The following is a 20453-nucleotide window of genomic DNA, read 5'->3' on the forward strand; positions in this document are numbered from 1 at the left end:
GCCCTATGTGATATGCAGATAGCTTGTAATGGTTACAGTTTCGAGGCAAAGCTGTGAAGGGACCTGCTGAAGAGTCGCAAGGCAATGCTCCTTCCTTGTTCTGATTGCTGGGTTCCTCTCCTATGTTTTTTTCTTTTAATTCCAATTCTGATTCACTGCATTCTATGAGGAGTGATTGATTACAGAGTGAGTTGCCCTGATGACAGTGCAGCCATCGTTCTGAGGAAAAACAAACACACAGCCACAGCCACACAGCCACAGCCACACAGCCACATAGACACAGACATACAGTTTCTTTCTCTTTCTCTCTGTCTTTGTCTCTTACACACACACACACATACACACACACACACACACACACACACACAGAGAGAGAGAGAGAGAGAGAGAGAGAGAGAGAAAGAGTCTCACACACAGACACAGACATACACTCTCTTTATGTCTGTCTCTCTGTCTCTTACACACACATACACACACAGGCACATAGTTACACACACATGCACAGAGACACAGACACACAAACACACAGAGAGACAGAGACAGATACATAGATTCATAGTCTCTGTCTCTCTCCCCTCCGCCTTTCTCTCACGCGTACGTACACACACATATGGGGCTCAATCAGTAAAATGCTTGCCCCACGAGCTTGAGGACCTAGTTCTCCTCCAGCAGCTATTAAAAAAAAACAGAGCCCAGCAGGGTGCACGTGTAACCCCCCCCAACCCCCACTGTGCTCCTGGACCTTGCTGGCCAGCCATGCTGCCTGAGTTGGTGATTTCAAGGCCAGTGGGAGAGTTGGTCTCAAAAAAGCAAGGTGGAGAAGTGGTTGAGGGAAATAGCTGACCTCTATTTCTGGATCAAACACACAGGCACATGCACAAAGAGAAAGGGGGGGAGAGAGAGAGGAGAGAGGAACTTAAGATAACTTTCTCTAAAGTCCAAGGAGGCCTGCCCTGAACGTGGCTGTATGCGCAGTCCCCGTGAGTGGAAACCTCACAGCCTCTCTACAGCAAGCACTGAGACTAGGCACAGCCGAGCAGCCATTTGTTTTCCAGGAGCACACAGAAAGTAAGATTTATGGGTCTGTATCTTTGATGACATTTCTTACATTGCTTCTAAGCTCTGGCAAATTAAAGGGACCCGTGAATTCTAAGGGGTGTCTTTTTGTAATGAGGGAAAAGAGACAGAGCAATAAGAAGATAATTAAGGTAACAACTTGTGAAAAATTAAAGTGTTTCCGGCTTTCGTTTTTTGAATCTCCGAGCATAAACTCTGTAGTTGTTAATTTAATTGCCGCTGTCCACAGCATCCCTGAAGAATATTGGGGATTTATCACCTGGATTGTTGCAACAAGAGATAAGGCCCCAGTGAATTGGAATTTCCCAGTTTAACCCCGTTTCCCTCCTAATATGATGTGACTCACATTTTTCAGGCAACAGTGTCCAATCATTCATGAGGCCTCATGCTACACCCTTTGCTGTCTTTGACAGAGCACTGCTCCTTTGCAGGTTGTTTGGACCTGGAACCATCCAAGCGGTGCTCTGAAATCACTGACAGTTCTGTTGGTTGAGAGGCACTGCCATGTCTGTATTAGGCCACCAAAAATATATGAGGGAGAGGGGTGGGAGAGAGGTTGGGGGGGGAGAGAGAGTATTTGCCCATATGTTCACGTGGAGGGGTTATATGTGACGGGAGACTTGCATGTGGGGGCCCGAGGAGAATCTTGGTGCCTGTCTGCTTTCCACAGTGTCCCTGGGGTTTGCCCTTGTTGTTTTCCTTGTGTTATTTTTTATTGTGTGTATTTGTGTATTGTGAAGGGGCCATAGGCCAGGCTTCTGAGAGCACAGCCCGAAGGAGTCTGTTCCCTCTACCACGCATCCCAAACATTGGCCTCGGGTCATCAGGCTTAGTGACAGGACCCTCCCCTCACCCAAAATGTAAGACTACGCTCACGTGTTTCGTATTATTTGTATATATGTGTCTGTAAGCCTGTAAGGTCTGTCCTAGGAGATTCAAGCCAGGGCATCAGGTTTGGCTGCAAACCTGCCATCCATCTCCCTATCTCTCTCACTGGGTCATAGACCTCACCTACTGGGCTAGGTCAGCTGCGCAACAAGCCTTAGGGATCCACTTCTCCCCAGCTCAGCATTGTTGTGATTACAAGGCTGCGCCACCATACCTTGGCTTTCTAACGCAACCTCTGGGGATTGAACTCGTGCCCTCCAGGTTGCTCTGCAAACACTTTACCAGCCGAGCCATGGCTTCAGGCAAAGGTGGGAGGTTGTTTTTCCTTCTTGCTGCTGTTGTTTTGACCAGACAAACTTTCTGAAAACTGTCTATTGCTCCCCGAAGCCTGGAGGTGGATATGCAGCGTCCTCAAATGTTTGCAGATGAGCTGTGCGAAACACACCCAGCTTTCAGCCGGGATGGTGGGCAGCAGGGGATGCTGAAGCGCGGTCCAAGGCTGAACTCTGAGACCCCGAACCCTACTGCCTCCCCTCCCCCATCCCGGTGTATTCCAGAGAAATTGGGAAACAGAAACTGGAAAGTAAAAGTCGGTTTCGTTCCACTTTGGACAAACACTTTGCCACACAAAGGAAAGGAACATAAAGTCGTCCTGCCATCTCTGCAGCCACTGTCAGTGAGCTCAAGGCAGACACAAAGTGAGGCAGCCATGAGACCAGCTAACTGGAACTTTCCTGAGGGAAGAATGCCTGTGCCCAGAATGATTCCATTCTCTGCTTTTGTTTGTTTGTTTGTTTGTTTGTTTGTTTTTTTGTTCTTTTAGCTTAAAAAGAAAATTAATGTGTGGGCAGAGGAAAGGGACCTTAAATCTCGTCATTTTTGAGAGAAAGAAGAATCAGGAATTTTACAGTCAGATCTCTTTCTTTTGGGGCCTGGTGGACAGCTCTTTCTCCCTAGGTCTGTGACTGTGGCAGATAAAGAGGAAACCTTTGCAGCTTGCCTTTGGGTGTGAGCTGCAAGCTGCATGCTCCTGCTTGCCAGCTAAATACACCAATTTTGCAAGTGAAGAAAAAAAAATGGCCATGCAGCTAAGGAAAGGACACAGATGTGTCTTTAGATTATTTGTCCTCTGTTCAGGGCTTCTGAGTAAGGTTTCAATGTCAAAGTCAGAGGAACTTTCTGTGCGTGTGATGCATGTGTGGTACACGTGGTGGTGGCGAGGGTGGTAGTGTGGATATGTGTGGCATATGTAGTGGTGGTCATGGTGATGGTGGTGATGGTAGTGTTGTGCGGGGTCATGTGTGGTAGGGGTGATAGGGGTGGTATGTGTGTGCAGTATATGTGGTGGTGACAGGGGTGGCAATGGAGGTGGATGTGGTATATGTGTGTGGTGCACTTGTGGTATATTTGGGAATGTAGTAATGGTAGTGTGTGTTTGGTGCTTGGTGCATGATATATGTGTATATGTATATATGTATATGTATATATATGTATATGTATGTATATATATGTATATGTATATATGTGTATATGTATGTATATGTATATATATATGTATATGTATGTATATGTATATGTATGTGTGTGCTGTATGCACAAGAGTACACATCCTCTCCTATGTACGTAGAGTAAGATACCCAGTGTCATCCTCTATCACTCTCTCTTTATTGCCTTGAGACAAGATCTCTCATGGAACCAGAAGCTCATGAGTTTAGCTATGCTGTCTGGCCAGGAAACTCTTAGTATCTCTTTGTCTCCTTCCCCCTAGTGTTGGGATTACAAGAAAACATTACCATGCCTGGCTTTTTACGTGGATGATAGAGATTCAAACTCTATGTCCCATGCTCACAGAACTCGTGTTTGTACTCAGTGAGCCATCCTCCCATCTTGCCATTTCATTTGCAGTAAACCGGCTGGACCAAGACTAGTTCTTCTTGAAGTGTCCACATGGCAGCTGGTGGTCACAATAGCTACACAAACGGAAAATAGTCTTAATGTAAATAAAACTCATCGTTCAGATTTAGTCAGGCTGCAGGTACTCTGTGCCTCTGTGCCTAGAGGAAGACAGAAGTTCAGTATGTGCTGTTCTAAATTTATTTCTGTGGCCATGATAAAGCTCCCTGCCTCAAAACAGTGTAAGAGGAAGACAAGTTTATTTTGATTTACAATTCCAGACTGACTTCAGTCTATCATTTGGGGGAAGTCAAGACAGGAACTTCAAACTTCCACATTTTACATCCATAGTGAAGGAAAGAGAGAATGAATGCACACTTACTCATAGGTTTGCTTGAGTTTCTTAGTTCAGCTTCTCCCACTATTACACAGTTTAGTAGTCCCTGCCTAGGGAATGGTGTCACCCACGGGGTGGCCTTCACACATTGATTAATTGAAGGCAATCCCTCATAGACAGGCGCACAGGCCAACACAAGGTGGATAATCTCTCACCGAGCCTCTGTGCACAGGTAATTAAGCACCCAGACTGAAAATAATGTAGGAGAAAGACAAGTTTATTTTGACTTATAATTCCAGACTACATCCCATCATTTGGGGGAAGTCAAGACAGGAACTTCAAGCTTTCACATTTCACATCCACAGTGAGGGAAAAAGACAGTAAATACATACTTGCTCATAGGTTTGCTTGCGTTGCTCAGTTCAACTTCTTTCACACACAGTTTAGTAGTCCGTGCCTAGGGAATGGTGTCCCCCATGGTGGGCTTCGTACATTAATTAATTGAAGACAATCCCTCATAGAGAGCCCACGGGCCAACACATGGTGGATACTCTCTCACAAAGCTTCGGGGCACAGGCAATTAATTCTATGTGGTGTTGAGTTGAGAAAGGTAGCCATCATGCCTTCCCTAGGTTGCACAGCAAGACTTCCATCTCAGTCTCAGAGGTCTGAAGCACTGCAATGGAGGGAATAGGAATCCTGTGGACACGAGAATATATGGTGGTGCTAAGCTTGGGTCTGAGGAGCAGATTGATCAAAGCAGGCAGAGAGATGCAACCGTGGAATGAAGTGAGGTGACTGGGTGACATATAGTGGGGAAGAAAATGGAAGAGTGTGAGAGGCAGCACAAAGAAATCTACAATAAGACAGTGCTCAGGCCCAAGGCTTTCAGTCTTGTAGAAATCTTGATTTTGGCACTCCATCATGTGTACAGGTTATAGCATTTTTCTGGGACATTTTCTTATTAGAAACACAGGCAAGGATACACAAAGTCTCCAACTTCTTTAAGAATTAAATAAGAAAAAGAGACCCAGTGTGGTGGCACATGCCGTTAATCCCAGCACTTGGGAGGCAGAGGCAGGTGGATCACTGTGAGTTCAGGCCAGCCTGGTCTACAAAGAGAGTCCAGGACAGCCAGGGCTACACAGAGAAACCCTCTCTCAAAAAACCCAAAAAGGAAAATAAGAAAGAAAGAAAGAGAAAGAAAAAGAATCCACAAACTCAGGCTCTACATCATTTCTAAGCAAGTCTAATTTGAATTTTATGTTTATAAGGCACTTCTATTTCATGGTCAGGAAGTGTCATCTTGAGGGACAGAAGGAGGAGACTATATGATCTGACCACCTGTCACTGGAGATTGGACTTCAGTTTTGTGGGTCACTTTCCTGAGTCTCAAGTACTTAGTTCCGTGTTGTTGTTATGTTGGTTTTTTTTTTTCTTTGTTTTGCAATGCTGCTGAGTCTGGCCACTTTTTCATACCAGGGAAGCACTTTTCTTTTAAATATTTTATTGATTTATTCATATTTCATCTCAATTGTTGCCCTATCCCTTGTATCCTCCCATTCCTCCCTCCCTCCTGCTTTCCTCCTACTCCCCTCCCCTATGACTGTGACTGAGGGGGACCTCCTCCCCCTGTATATGCTCATAGGGTATCAAGTCTCTTCTTGGTAACCTGCTATCCTTCCTCTGAGTGCCACCAGGCCTCCTCATCCAGGGGACATGGTCAGATATGGGGCACCAGCGTTCATGTGAAAGTCAGTCCCCACTTTCCACTCTATGGTGGAGAATTCCCTGTCCATTGGCTAGATCTGGGTAGGGGTTCAATGTTTACTGTACATATTGTCCTTGGCTGGTGCCATAGTTTGAGCAGGACCCCTGGGCCCAGATCTGCCATCATAATGTTCTTCTAGTAGGTTTCTAGGACCCTCTGGATCCTTCTATTTCCCCATTCTCCAATTCTTCTCTCACTTAGAGTCTCAATAGGATGTCCTCCCCCCTGACCCACTTTCATGGTAAGTGAAGACTTTCATGGGACATGCTCCCCTGAGCTAAAATTTCTGGACAGGGAAACACTTTTCAAAGAAGCTCATCCCAACTCCTAGACACTGAGTTGAAACTGGGACTTTATCCTTGGATTTTCCCCACTCCCATTTCCCCTACCCAGAAATCTCTGATGCTCCCTAAATTCATAGTCTTTGATCCTCTTATCAGTAATTGGAGTCTCTTGTATAGTGTAAGAAAATTCCTTTTTTCTTCTTTGTCATTCTTCTATCTCCTTTTCTTCTTTCTCCCCCCACCTTTTCCTTATCTCCCTTCCCTCCTTCCCTCCTTCCTCCTCAGTCTCTGAATAGCAGGTTCCTTCACACTTTTATCACGCATTTTAAAGGCCACCTCTTCTCACTTAGCCTTCTCTTTGTTACCTTTTCTGACCATCCTACTTTCACACTCAACCTCCCTCATCACAACTCTACCCCATAGACACTCTTTTCATATGCCCCTTACCTCCTGTGTGTGTATGTGTGTGTGTATGTGCATTGTCTATCTTCCCAAATCGGTGGTTCTAAAACATGTGTGTGTGTATGTGTGTGTGTGTGTGTGTTCCTGTAGGAGTGAGCACATAGGACACTTGAAAGGAACCTAGAAATTGTGAGGCGTTTTAAAGGAGAGCATAGGAAAATCGATGAAGACTTGGGCTATTAAGGTAGAAGGGGAAATGCTGGGAGTGGAAAGATTTAGGTAGGGATCCTGGGACTGATGGATGGAGCAGTGCAGGAAGGGGTGAGTCAACTAAAACTCAGATGTGTGAAAATGTCATATGGAACACCGCTGCTTTGTAAGCTAATAAAAATTTTAAGAGGTTAAAAACTGTGAATGAATACATAAACTTATCTGAAGACACCATGCTATTTTTTTATGGGCCAATGAATGAACTTGTCCCCACTCACTCCTGTGTCAGTTTGTTGGCAGTGCCTGAATCAATGTCTCCTACCTTAAAAACCCCCCAAAGCAGAAATTCTTAGCGATAACTTGTACAAGAGTTATTGAATTGGGAGTGGGAGGATCAAGAGATGACTCAGAATGTGGCATGATGCTGCCCAGTGCCCAGTATGTAGTATCTTATTTGTATTCTTATGCCTGGCTTCAAAGTCCCCCATCTACTATGAATCTTCTATGAATAGAGTCCTGTCAGGGTCCTTTGTGAAATGATTCCATAGCAAAGTATCATTTCATGCATGGCTTCCAAGGCTCACATCCCAGTGCAGGAGTGGGAGAGGACCGAGGGTGTGTGGATGAAGCTCAGCTGGAAGTCAGGCTGGGGCCTCCTCCCTCCAGGGCTTTGCCAGGAAGCCACCCTCAGCAGACCCCGGGAGCTCCGGGTGGTTTGTGAGCCAGCTATGAGTCATTTCCCTCAAGGAGGCTCCGGATGTGTCTGAATGGTGTGTCTAGACGTACAGTCTGCTGGGGAGGGAGTAGGAGGACCCTGAGAGAAGACCAGGAAATGATGGGTGGGTGTTGGTGCTGGGCTCTGATTACTTCCTGTCCTTCATATCTTGGAGACTCAGATAGTTAATTCCAGGTCATCTGCTCTGATGTTTATTGGCTTCACGGAGCCTGTAGGATGCCAGACAGAGTTTGGTTTGGGGACTCCAAAGCTGACCAAGACTGACCAGGGATCTTCTCTGATGAGTCTCAGGATGGTACTTGGGAGAATTAGTGTACCTTGAAACATGACAGTCTGATGAAAGCGGTGAAGGGTGGTATAAAGGTACATATACAGGTATCTATATAACCATGCATCTTAAACCATGCAGTTTAAGAATTGGACCTTTTAAAGAGAGCCATTGACTTCTACTGTTGTTTGCTTAGCTCTGCTTTGACATCCTCATACCTATACATAATCAATTCCAATTGCTTTGATCCTGATACCCTCTTTCACATGCCTCCACTTCCATTGACACCTTTCCTCTTTCCAAGAAGTCCTCTCTGACTCTCATGTCCTTTCTTTCTTGTGAATGACCAACTGAGTTTAATTAGGCCTGCTTGCATTAACACAGCTCGGAGGTCATGTGCTGTATCACAGGCAACCTCTCAATGACTACAACACTGAAGAAACTGACCTGCCCCCCCAGCAATGACTTGTGCTTTTATAACAACACTTTTACAGGAACTAATTGGGGTCATACAAAGAAGCTCCCAGTCTCTGCTGAGTATGTGGATCCACTCAGCCAAAGACATCTCACAATGCCTCACAACTGGAAGGTCCATATACCTCAAAATTGCTATCCTGAGACCAAGCCTCCAACACAGAAAAACCTACATAGACTTCCATGATGCTAATTACAACAATCACACTCCACATCCAGCTTCCTCATTAGAAGCTACAGAGGGTTTCCTTGTTATCATAGAAACATCCTGTCCTAATGACTCATGGGTCAGAAGCACTTGCTACTCTTTCAAATACCTAAGTTCTTTTCGTTAATCCCACAAACTCAAGGAGAAAGTCCACCAACCCAAATCATGGCCAAGTTAACTAAAGCAAGCTTTCATGTACCTAAAAGTGCAGTTAAAGACATCAGCATTGGACATGGGTAAGATAGAGATTCGTATAGTTCAGGAGTCGGAGATTTCAAATGGGGAATTTAGCAAGAAAATGGGAGGGCTTGCAGAGGTAGAGTGTAAGCATAACAACTTGTCATAACAACCTCCTGAAATAGAGATATGGTTGCAAGGTGATCAGAACAAGGTTGTCATAACAATGAGGTGGTCATAAAAAGGTAGTTGTAATAACGAGGCAGTCATAAAAAGGTAGCCATTACAAGGTAGTCATAGATGGTCATAACAATCTTTTAAAACAAAGACATAGTTGTCATTTCCTGGAACAGGCAGTAGAAAAGCCTTTGTAGTTAAGATTACAGGTAGGCATAGCCCAATCCTTGAGAGACAGCTTTAATCATAAACAAGAATGAACCTAATTTTTCTTTACTATAATAAGGCTTTTTAGCCTAAGAAATAGGCAGAATATTTCTTCACTTTCCCCCACCATTCCTGCAGGGCAGCTCACAAAGCATTCATAACTCTAGTTTCAGGGGATCCTAAGCCCTCTTATGGCCTCTCCTGGCACACACATAATGCTATACAATCACACAGACACATGTGTACACATAATAAAATTAATAATATAAAACAACAAAACATGGCCAGGCCCACAAAGCAAGAACTACACCCTGGGTTCCTTTTTGGCCCTCATTTTGTGTTGCTCTTGCCTCTCATTTCTGGGCTCAAGCACTCTAGCTGCCAGGTAGCTTCCAGAATATTCCAAAACTGTTGTATATCTGAGTATTTATACTTGCTCTCTGTAGCACTGCTTTCTATGTGCCTGGCCCTTTCCTTTGCTTTTGGCCTCTACAATATTATTTTCCCATGGGACTGTGCCTTATCTTTATACCTTTTAGACAATCAAAGCCTTCTCTTTTTGCAACACCTCAATCATCCATTATCTTGTTTGTATAGGTCAGTTATCTGTCTTCTTTCCCAAGGCTCCTTTGTTCAAGCAGAGCCACCTTCATTGTTCTGTATATGGTGTTCCCACTGTCTTATAGCATTAGGATCACACAGGCTTTCTTCAAATACTGTTGAATGAATGAATGAAGGACTAAGAGTAAGTGGCCAACTTGAATGATCTTTTTCTTTACTTTTCTTCTGTTTTTCTCAATTTCATCTTTGGACATGTCTGAGGAATATTTCTTTGAGAATATACACTATCTAAGATAGAGCTGTTTACTGACCCTTGAGATAAAACTTCCAAATTGGAATTGGATGGTTGTGAGTGGTTCCAGTGAGGTAAAATTTGTCATTAGCATCATTGTTTATGTGTCCAATGTCCTTCATATTTTTCCCATTTATACAGCATTTGACATTTGCAAAATGTTTTCCATTTATTTTTATGTAGGGGAAAGCAAAGAGTCACACATGCCCCCCCTTTTTTTATCCCTTCCCTTTAAAAGAGCACAAAGGCAGAGAGTCTGATTCACAGTTACTCTCGTCAGCTCTGTGTTCCGGACTGGAAAAGTTGAGAACAAAAGAGGGAAGGAAAAGTAAGAGATGACTGGAAACCTAGGGAGGTGCTCAGTCAGCAAAGTGCTTGCTGTGCAAAGGTGAGCATCTGAGTTCGCATCTGTAGCATGCACAGGAAACGCCAGGTACAGTGTGTATGTAACCCTGGCTATGGCAAGACAAAAGGTCAGCCGCCCCCTGGGGCTCCACAAACCACTGAAGTTCATGTTCAGTAAGAGACTCTGTCTCAAAACATAAAGTGAAGGTGACAGAGAGGTGGTTCAAAGGATAAAATATTTGTCATTCCGGTGTGGGGATAAGAGTTTGGCTCCCCAAAATCTACTTAATAGCTGGGTAGGTAAGGCTACTGCCTGTAGTCTCAGATTACAGGGCTCACAGAGAGGGGACTCTTGGAGCATGTTGGTTAACGAGGCTAGCTAAAATTGGACAGTTTCAAGTTTACTGAGAAACCCTAATTTAATAAATAAAGTGGATAGCAATTTAGGAAGGCATCCAGCATCCACCAATACACACAGATGCACAGGTGCACACTTACACATATACCAGCAAATGTACCCTCCAACATGAAAACTCACATACACACATGCAATTGAAAACCCACACATCTACAAATGCAGTAAAAATATAAAGAAGATAGCTACATCAATTTGAGGCCTCCACATGTATGCTTATACATGGGCATCCATACGTACACACACTGGAACATGTATGCACATAAAAGGAGAGAGAGATAGGAAGAGACAAAGAAGAGAGAAATAGAAGCTGAGGAGAGTGTGAGAGATATAGATAAAAGATATATAGGTACGTATGTAGATAGATAGATAGACAGACAGACAGACAGACAGACAGACAGACAGACAGATAGATAGATAAAGATGATGCAGCAGGCACTTCCTCCCCACACACCCTCAACCTCACTGTCAGAACTGAGTCAAGCTAGAAGGTGGGAACATTAAATGACCCAAGGAAATATGAGATGGTGTGGGGTGTAGGGTTTCTTTATTAGTCAATTTAAAATAAAATGTGGCTGAGTAATTTAGAATGTGTCTGGAGTCAAGCAGAAAATTAGCCGTATTCCCATATCCTAGCCCCCTCCCCTGAAGGCAGCAGAAGTGCCAATAAAAATAAAAATAACAACACCTTGTATTTACGGGGTCGCTTCTCTCCAGAGCTGCTCCTCACTCAGCCTTTTAATCTTTTCTTTGTCCTTGGAGGGGAGCAAGAGTCTAGAGACTGGAGGGCTCAGCCCTCTGCAGACCCTGAACAACTTCTCAAAAGACCTTTCCTGCATGGGATGCCTGTTCATGGGCTTTATTTACTCGTCTGCATTATTTATCATTATTTACAGAGAAACACTGTGGATCAGCACTTTGTGAGTCTGGGAGTACAGATGTAGACATGCAAACACACCCACACGCATGTACAAGCATACAGGCAACTATATTCACATGTATAAGGTACATGCCTATGTACACATATACATTTACAAACCACTGCACCTATACACAGGTATATATACATGCACCTATACATGTGCATATATGCACATGATGCTTAAATATACTTACACATACTTATAGAGACACATACATGCAACATCCACACCAGACACATGTACATGCACACATCATAGGATTTCATAAAGTTATATATACTTATGCACATCGGACAAATTTCACTAGGTTTTTCTGGAGGCAAATCCTAAGTTTCTCTAAAGGGCCGTACTGACTTCAGAGCCTGAGAACCATTCCATGGCTATAAAAGCAGGGTTTAGGGTTGAGATCTCCGTACGTTTTTCTACTTTGGGAGAAGAAAATCTTCAGCAGACCTGTCTGCTGTGGTGATAGCCCACAAATCTCTCTCATTTGGGAAGATGAATGTTTAAGGAAAAATAGGGATGTACTCCTCATTTCAAAGGTTTCTTCTCTGGGGAGGGACAGTGTCTCAGAGGCCTCTGTAAGCTTAGGGATGGTGAAGACGCTCTACCAAGGAAGGGAATGAAACAGCTCCAGCCCTTGTCCTTGCACATGCCCAATGCTAGCTACCACATGAAACACTCTCAGCATAATAGAGACACTCTAGATGTAGACTCAGGGCTCCAGGGCAGAGCCTGCCCTGTCTTAGCGCTTTAGCTCAATGAGGACATCACTGAGCACAGAACTCCACTCACTGTCTCTGGTTAAACTCACCCCCACTTACATCCAAGAAAATAGCAGGTTTTCCCCGCATTGCTATGAAACAGCCATAAATCAAGAGCAATTCAAGCCTTGGAATAAAAGAGTCTTTATGGCCCGGGAAGGTGATAGCTGAAGGTTGACTTTAAGCAGTGTTAGGTTTGTGTCTCCCTGGGGGTGTCCCATGGTGCAATGCCTCTCTGTGCCTTTGCTTGCATGAAAGTCAGCCCCTTCCAGCGGAGGGCAGGAGATACAAATTCTGCAGCAGGTCGGCCAGCATCTCTTCCTTTAACTTGTACTTCCTCGTAATTCTTGAGACTGTCTGCTGTAGCATTACAGATAGCCCTCCCCGAATCCCAGTGGTTTTATCTAGAGGGTCCCTCCAGACTCCTTCTCCCAGGCTATGCTTATTTATGTTGCTGGAGGAAGAGGACCTCCAATCAGGACCTCTAGGAAACTCTATGTTCAAACTCTTGTGGGTTCTGGTTATAGAGTACTCAGGATCCGCACTTGTTTGTCTCTGAGGTGCTGACGAAGGAGTCGTTTGTTTGTTTGTTTGAGACAGGGTCTTGTGGAACCCAGGATGACCTGGCGCTCCCTGTGTTATCTTGAATTTCTGATCTTCCTACCCCCCCTGTAAAGTGGTGTAAGCGTGCATACCACTGTGCCAACTGAACTCTGTCCCCTGCTCACTCGGGAGGGTCTTGAAATTTAAAAAGAAATGTGAGCTTAAGTTTGACATTTCTCAGTGACATAAGCCCTAAACAGAGTGCATCGGGGTCGTGTTTGAATCAATCTGTTAGCAGCTATATCCTTCCCTCTTTCCTTTCTTACATACTTCCCCCTCTTTGCTTTTCTCTCTCTCTCTCTCTCTCTCTCTCTCTCTCTCTCTCTCTCTCTCTCTCTCTCTCTCTCCTGTCCTCCCAATTGCCCTCTGTCTTGATTGTCGCTTCCCTCTTTTCTGGCTCCGTGTGTGTCTCTCTCTCTCCCTTTCCCCTCCTCACTCTGCTCCATGGCTCCTGCATGTGACCCTTTCCTATACACACTGGTCTTCAGAAGCAACATCCCTGAATTCTTGCCCCCCTTGCCCAGAGCCTGAGCCTGAGCCCTAGGGTAAGAATTGCAATGCCCTGTACTGCAACTCCTGTTTCTCTAGGACTGAAAAGGATAGCGCCTCAGGACTGTGGTGTTTTGCCTTGGCAATGAGCTTGCAGGGAAGGTGTTTCCTGGGCCAAGGCAGAGAGTAAGCCCCCTGAGCCCCCCTAGTCTGTGCCTCAGTTCTTTTACAGCCAGCAGAGCCAGCTGGCTCCTGATCTCTAACAGAGTCCTTTCTGATGCTAAGGAGAGCTATGCTGCAGAGGCCACAGGGGTTAACTTTAGCTATTTATTTCTTTTTGATCTTTTTAAGCTCCTCATTGAAACAAGCAAAGGTGACCTGGCTCCAGCGCGCTCCATGGGAGTGACTATTGGAGTAAGGCGAGAGTGGAGGTTTGGCCATGGGCAAAGACTTTCCAAGAAACCGTTTCCAGCTGAAACTGTGCAGTCACATGCTAGGCAGACAGGGGTAGCAGCTTCCCTTGTGAGGTCGAAGATGAAAACAAAGGAATCTGCTTTGTGGTAGTGGTGCATGCCTTTTCAGCACTCAGGAGGTAAAGGCAGGTGGATGTCTGTGAATTTGAGGCCAGCTGGGTCCACAGAGAGAGGCACAGGACAACTAGGACCACACAGAGATACTCTGTCTTAATAAACCGAAAACAAAAAGAAAGGAAGAACAAAAAGAAGGAAGGAAGGAAGAAAGGAAGGAAGGAAGGAAGGAAGGATGGATGGTCAGACAGACAGAAAAAAGAAAAAAGAAAGAAAGAAAGAAAAAGATTCTGGTTGGTGGCCAGAGATAAAGGTCAGCCACTTACTTCTTAAGAAATGAAGCACACCCAGCTTACAGAAAAGTAAACCATGCAAACAAACAAAAACCTAGCATAAGCAGTCACAGCAAAACCAGACTACTGTCTCTTGTTTTCAGTTCCCAGCATCCAGATCCTAGGAGCTTTAAGTGTCTGGTGTCTGTTGAGAGCAACAGCTGTGGGAACAGACCTTGCATATAAATATATAGATGGTTGGCATTGAAAGGAGCTACGGAGACTGTCTATAGAAGTTGTCTTGTGTGTGTGTTCATGTGTGTGTACATGCATGTAGAGGCCAAAGGTCAAGCTTACTCATGACCACTCTACTTTATTTTCAGAGTCCAGGGTCTTTGATTGGCTTGTAGCTTGCCAACCAGGCTAGGAATGCTGGCTGCCAAGCCCCATGGATCCTCATGTCTGCTTCCTCAGCCCGTAGAAATAAAGTTCTTGCACTAATCACCGTGGGAGCTAATTACATGGGTTCTACACGGGCTCTGGGGGATCAAACTCATGTCCTCATCAGCTGAAGAGGTTTTCCCATTAATACCGAGCACAGGGACACTCCAAGAAACAGCATGGTAGTGATTCACGGGCTGTTAGAGAATTAAGTTTTGTGTCACCCTATACTCTGCCCTGTTTTTGACCTTCTGATCTCAGCCTTCTCCTTTTCTGTGCACATTTCTAACTCAGATCACTCTTCTACCCAGAGGAAAAAAAACTGCACGTATAAATGTTTTAAAGCTGTGGCTCCCTGTTCCCTGAACACAAAGCATACTTGTCTGACGGAGAGGAGATTTTCCAAGTTTGATTTCCTAACGACTCACCCTTTCCCTGGTCCTTGTGATAAATTCCAGTTGTATAGTTTAAGTGGTCATTGAATAGATGTGCAGTTCTGCTCTCTACAGTTTTAACATGCTTGAATGATCTCAAAATGAGGCAATCGTTTGAGCAGAAACCCGGAGAGGCCTGGGAGGCAGAGTTGCCTGAGACTCATCCCGAATTCAGCAGCCTCGGGCTCTCACTGCACACAGGCTCTGAGAACGTGTTGCATAGTGACCCCCGGGGTCATGTATGCCGCTCCTCCTCCTGCTCACAGGTAGACAGCCGGCAACTCCGCATGTGCTTAAAATGAGTTCAACCTGCTGTGTTCCTTTGAAGGAGGAAGGGACATAGACATACCTGGAGCCATGTTGCTAGCTGCCTTTCTTGGTTTGTGAGTTTTTTTTTTTCTGGAGAAGATAACTTCTTGTCCATCACCTTACATTTGTTCTTTTCTTCTGAAAGATTTCCTTCCTTGTAATGGGAAACAGTATTTGAAAACTCTGGTATTATTCTTTTCTTTTTTCAGTGTGTGTGTGTGTGTGTGTGTGTGTGTGTGTGTTTGTGTGTGTGTGTGTTTGTGTGTGTGTGTGTTTGTGTGTGTGTGTGTTTGTGTATGTGTGTCTGTGTGTGTGTGTGTGTGTGTGTGTATGTGTGTTTTCATGTGTCTGGGTGCCTGTGTAGGCACACAGCATGCCTACAGAGGTCTTCCTTCTCTGCCTTGTTTGGAAAGGATCTTTTGCTGTGTGCAGCCTGCTAGCTGGCCTGCAAACTCCCAGAGATATACTTGCCTCTGCCTCTCAGTGCTATGGTGATATATGGATGTACTAATGTGCCCAGCATCAAATGGGTTATGAGGTTCTGAACTCAGGTCTTCATTGCTTGCAAAGCAAGTATTTTACTCAAGGGAAAATCTCGTCAGCCTTGTAAACTCAATTTGCGGAGATGTAAGAGAGAACTGAGCACTGTAATGTATCGCTAAGGCTATGCCCCCTAGTCTCCACCTTTATTTCATGTTTATGTTGGTTTTGTTTGAGATCGTGTCTAACCAGGTAAGCCAAGCAATCCTCCTGCCTCAGCTTCCCAAGCTCCGGAATTACAGACTTACATTTCCATGCCCAGCACCGCCAGCTTTCTATGTTTCACACAAACCATAGATTTTGGGGTTTCCTGATCCACGTCAGCACTCTGAGTTAGCTATTGCAAATGTTCTCCTGGTCAAGAGTTGACAATAAAATCACTCCCCTCAAGACAGAAGGCAAAGAGTGCACCCTGGGTTTCTAGCTCCCAGTGGCCACACCGCATACCTCGTGATTCGCTGTCTTGTTCCCACGTTAGAGTCCTCGGTGAAGACTCTGACATCCATTGTATGGATTAGTGCCGAATCCCAGGATTCCTTCCGTACTGCGTGCCTCTGCACTCCATTTTGCACTCATAGACCTGCTTATCTGCTTAGCATGTAAAGCACCCGCACCTCTTGCCAGCCACCCAGCCTTTCCTTACCACTTCTTCGTGGCCACAGATGTCAAGTGAGTTGTCATTCTGAAGGTGTCGATGGTTTTCTCATATGACGACGTCTTTTACGTGGTGTTTCTCTTACCCTTGTTCTGCCTTGATCTGTCCTCCAGCCCAGTTTTGGCACTTAGCAAATCCAGTAGGCATTCTGATCGTTGAGAGAGTCCTGCCTGTGGCCCTCCATCCCTGGGATGAATTGCCTGGTTCAGCTCTTGTTTCTGCGATGCCTCCTTTAATACAGAACTTCCGTGGCTGCTCAAGCTTCGCATAAACAACTTCCTGCTGCATACTTAAGAGCAAGGAATATCATTTGTTTATGTTTCGTTTTCCAGCAGATTGAATGTAAAAGACAGAAGACATATTGCTGACCTTGGCCTTTAACCTACATAATTTCTCCCCCCCCCCACCCTCTCTCCTTACATTCCTTCCCTTCTCTTTTTCTCCTCTCCCTTCATCCTGCTTTTCTCCTTCTTTTCTTATGTTCCTCTCTTCTCCTCCCTCTCCCCTTTGATCCTTCTTTCCATCCCCTTTCTCTTCTTTATCACACATCATACCTTTGGGACTGTTCCCGTTGCGTTCGAATGTCCTCTGATTTGATGAGACTACCATGAACCCCACAGACCTTGTGGTCTTTAGGCTCTACTGTAGAATTGATTCTCACCATGCTGTGTGAGCGACAGCTGCATCCCCTCCCAGCATGACCGTCACACAGTGTTGGCAACAATCCCATACTTGACTGCACCAGACAGGAAGTAGGGAATGGACCGTTGCTCGTCAAGTCTTAAGAGCAGATTGTACAACTTACTTCCAGGATATTTCCTTCTCTGTTCACTTCTTCACTCTTCTGACTGTTGTTGCCTCCAAGAAGTTCCATTTTAATGTCCAGGTGGTGTTGCGGCAGAAATCAATCAGAGATTGTTTGGGTATGAGCTGTGACCTTTCTGCTTCTTACTTGAAAAGAAGCAAACAGACTCAGCAGTGTGCACTGGAGCATGTGTGGGTTATTAATAATTTACTCCATCTATTGATGCTCACTAATTGCAGTAGCTGAGAAAAGTTAGTTAATGATGTACCTGCCTGCACCACATTGTAATTATGATGGTAGTTCCCCTATGATTAGGGCTGAGGAGGTGTTCCCATTAGAAACCTCAAGTTTCAAGCTGATTGTCATAGCCATTTCAAATCACATCAGCTCTCACACAGTGGATACACTTCCTTCCAAAATTATTTTTATGCTAGCATAGGAGTGTCCTCCCTCAAATGACAGAAACGATAAAGCCTGTTCCAGTTTCGGGAAGCCTCTTGTTATTCACTGGGTGGATGTGTCGTGTGGTAAGTTGAGCAAAGGAAAGGCAGGTTTTATTGTCATTCATCGAACCTTGGCTTAAATCAGATCTTTTGGGGAAAGTAAATTTCAAAAGCTGCTTAATTCCATGTGCGTGTGTGTGTGTGTGTGTGTGTGTGTGTGTGTCTGTCTGTCTGTCTGTCTGTCTGTCTGTCTGTCTGTGTGCATAAACATGTAGGGGTCAAAAGACAGTTTTCAGGAGTCAGTTTTCTCTCCAACTTATGTGTCATGGGAATCAAACTCAGGTCACCAGACTTGGTGGCAAGCACATGAACCCTTTGAAGCATCTTGCCACCCTAGAAAGTGAATTTGAAAGCATATTCCATGGAGCACGAGTCGGATCATATTATCTCTCAATTTTCTTAGACTTGGAATGTTTTTCATCCCAAGTAACGCAAGCCCAGTTCCAATGTATAAACATAATTTTAAAGAGTAAAACTTATTGGCTCCTGAAATTAGGAGTAAAAAAAAAGTACAGTGTATGCAAGTTGATCTAGAGCCAGCATGAGCCATGTGGCCAACGTCTTATCTCATTCTCCGTCTTTTGAATCTCTGTGTTGCTCAGCTTTTAGTTGTCACACATGCCTGAGGTAAGTCAGCTTAAAAGGAGAAAATTTGTTTTGGCATATTTTTTTTCAAACATTTCAGTCAAAGTAAGCTAGTCTCATTACTTTGAGCCTGAGGTAAGCCAGACTGTCTTGGTGGTGGGGGCATGTGGAAGAAGAAGCCACTCACCCCATGGCAACTGGGAAGTAGAAACAGAGAGGACGATCCCTGTCAGGAGTGGAAGGATGCTTTAAAGGCTCGCCCAGCAACCCATTTGCTCCAACTAGGCTCTGCTTCGTCATAAGCCATTTAGCAATGAATTGATCAATGGATTAATCCATTGATGAGGTAGGTACATTTATGATGCTTCTCCTCTCAATAGTACCACACAGCTCAGGATCATTCATTCAACATATGAGCCTGTGAGGGGCCACTTCCTCTTCAAACCATTACTGTCTATTTTGAGTTCTGGCTTTACTCTCAAAGACATTTTTACTATGTTATTAGGCATAGGCTCCAGGCCATGTTCTTAATATTTCATGTTTCACAAAACAATACAATCTCTTACAGAGTTTACATGCATGAAAGGAGAAGAAGGGTCGATGAGAGAGAGAGAGAGCGAGAGAGAGAGAGGTATGGGAAACACTTGTCACCAAACCTGGCAGCCTCAGTTAAATTGTCAGAACCAGCATGTTGGAAAAACAAACTACTGCAAGCTTCTCTCTGACCTCCACAGGATTACAGGCTTCCTCTCCCACAAAACATGCATACATACATATGTATGTGTGAATACATAATGAATTAATATATACAATTGAGTCATTGTTAAAATATACTGAAAAGAAAACAGACCTAGAGTTCTGGCTCAGTAATTAAGAGTAAATACTGTTCTTGCTGAGAACCTAAGATTGTGTCTCAAGGGTGCTCATACCCTCCCCTGGCTTCTGCAGGTAACTGAACTCATATGTATGTACCCCACACACATACACACAATTTAAAATAAAGTAAATCCTTTAAATATTGAATAAAAGAAGAAAACATATGAAGTGGAAATTCCTAGCCATGAGCTCATGCATAGGGTTAGAAGGAATGTATCATATAACACTTCTAGAGTCAGGATAACTGTGCCACACCCAAAGAAGTGTTATTACCAAAAGACAAAGGGAAAAGGTGACAGACAAGAAAGAAAATGTGGATTGTCCACCATACTGTGTCCATTACCTCATTCCACTCTTTGTCTCCTTAGTGAAAAAAAAATTTTGAGTAGCCATCAACTCTTCGTGGCCTGCACAGGTCAACCCCCTTTTACATCTTTGTTTTCCACTTCAATCCTGACATTAGAGAAAGATGGTGCCATAAGTTTTGTCACTGTAGCTGCTGTACAGTCTTGGGAATGGCATGCAATATGTTGGATACCAGTTGTGTCATTGCCACTGGTCTCTCTCTTGTCACAATCCTATTGGAAAGACACGAGCCGTGTGAGTTCTTGCATTAGTGAGAAGAACCAACAGAAAGTTGGTGCCTCAGCTCCTGCAAAGAATAGTTTAGGCGAATTTCTTCTGAAGTCAAGAGATGGCATGTTGTATCCAAACATGGTAGAACTTGTTTTTTTTTTTCCAAGAAAAGCCAAGAGGAATTGAAAGCTCACAGTTCCTCAGAGGACTCCAGTGGACATGATGCCATGAGAATGGTTTCCAGGCATCTAGTCATGCAGGTAAAGGAGGGAAGCAAGGATTGATGGCCAACTCAATGATGACCTCACTGATGGACTTTTGGGGCAGTGGGGGGTCACTGGAAATGGGCTTGTCCCAGACTACTTCCTTTCGCTCTCCCTGGCCTTTGTTGGCCATAGCTTCCTCCATCCCATGCTCCTGTCATCATGA

At 44.5% G+C, this 20453-nt stretch overlaps 1 protein-coding gene and 1 long non-coding RNA gene across 31 annotated transcripts in view; one reads left to right on the plus strand and one right to left on the minus strand.

Annotated features, from left to right (window-relative positions):
* Positions 1-20453, plus strand: part of RBFOX1 (RNA binding fox-1 homolog 1) — a 2117065-nt gene that overhangs the window by 1588714 nt on the left and 507898 nt on the right. The gene's annotated exons all lie outside the window — the stretch shown is intronic.
* On the minus strand, positions 4276-19652 carry LOC311586876. 2 transcript variants are annotated; one of them, XR_014775682.1, is made up of 4 exons: positions 17485-19652; positions 16668-16968; positions 15525-15638; positions 4276-4871 (listed from the first exon to the last, which is right to left on the minus strand). It is a non-coding gene; the product is annotated as an uncharacterized lncRNA (long non-coding RNA). The 2 variants fall into 2 exon arrangements; XR_014775683.1 differs by having other exon boundaries at positions 4276-4894.

This window comes from Acomys minous (assembly GCF_964271855.1).
Source record: "Acomys minous genome assembly, chromosome: 16".
Classification (NCBI taxonomy): domain Eukaryota; kingdom Metazoa; phylum Chordata; class Mammalia; order Rodentia; family Muridae; genus Acomys; species Acomys minous.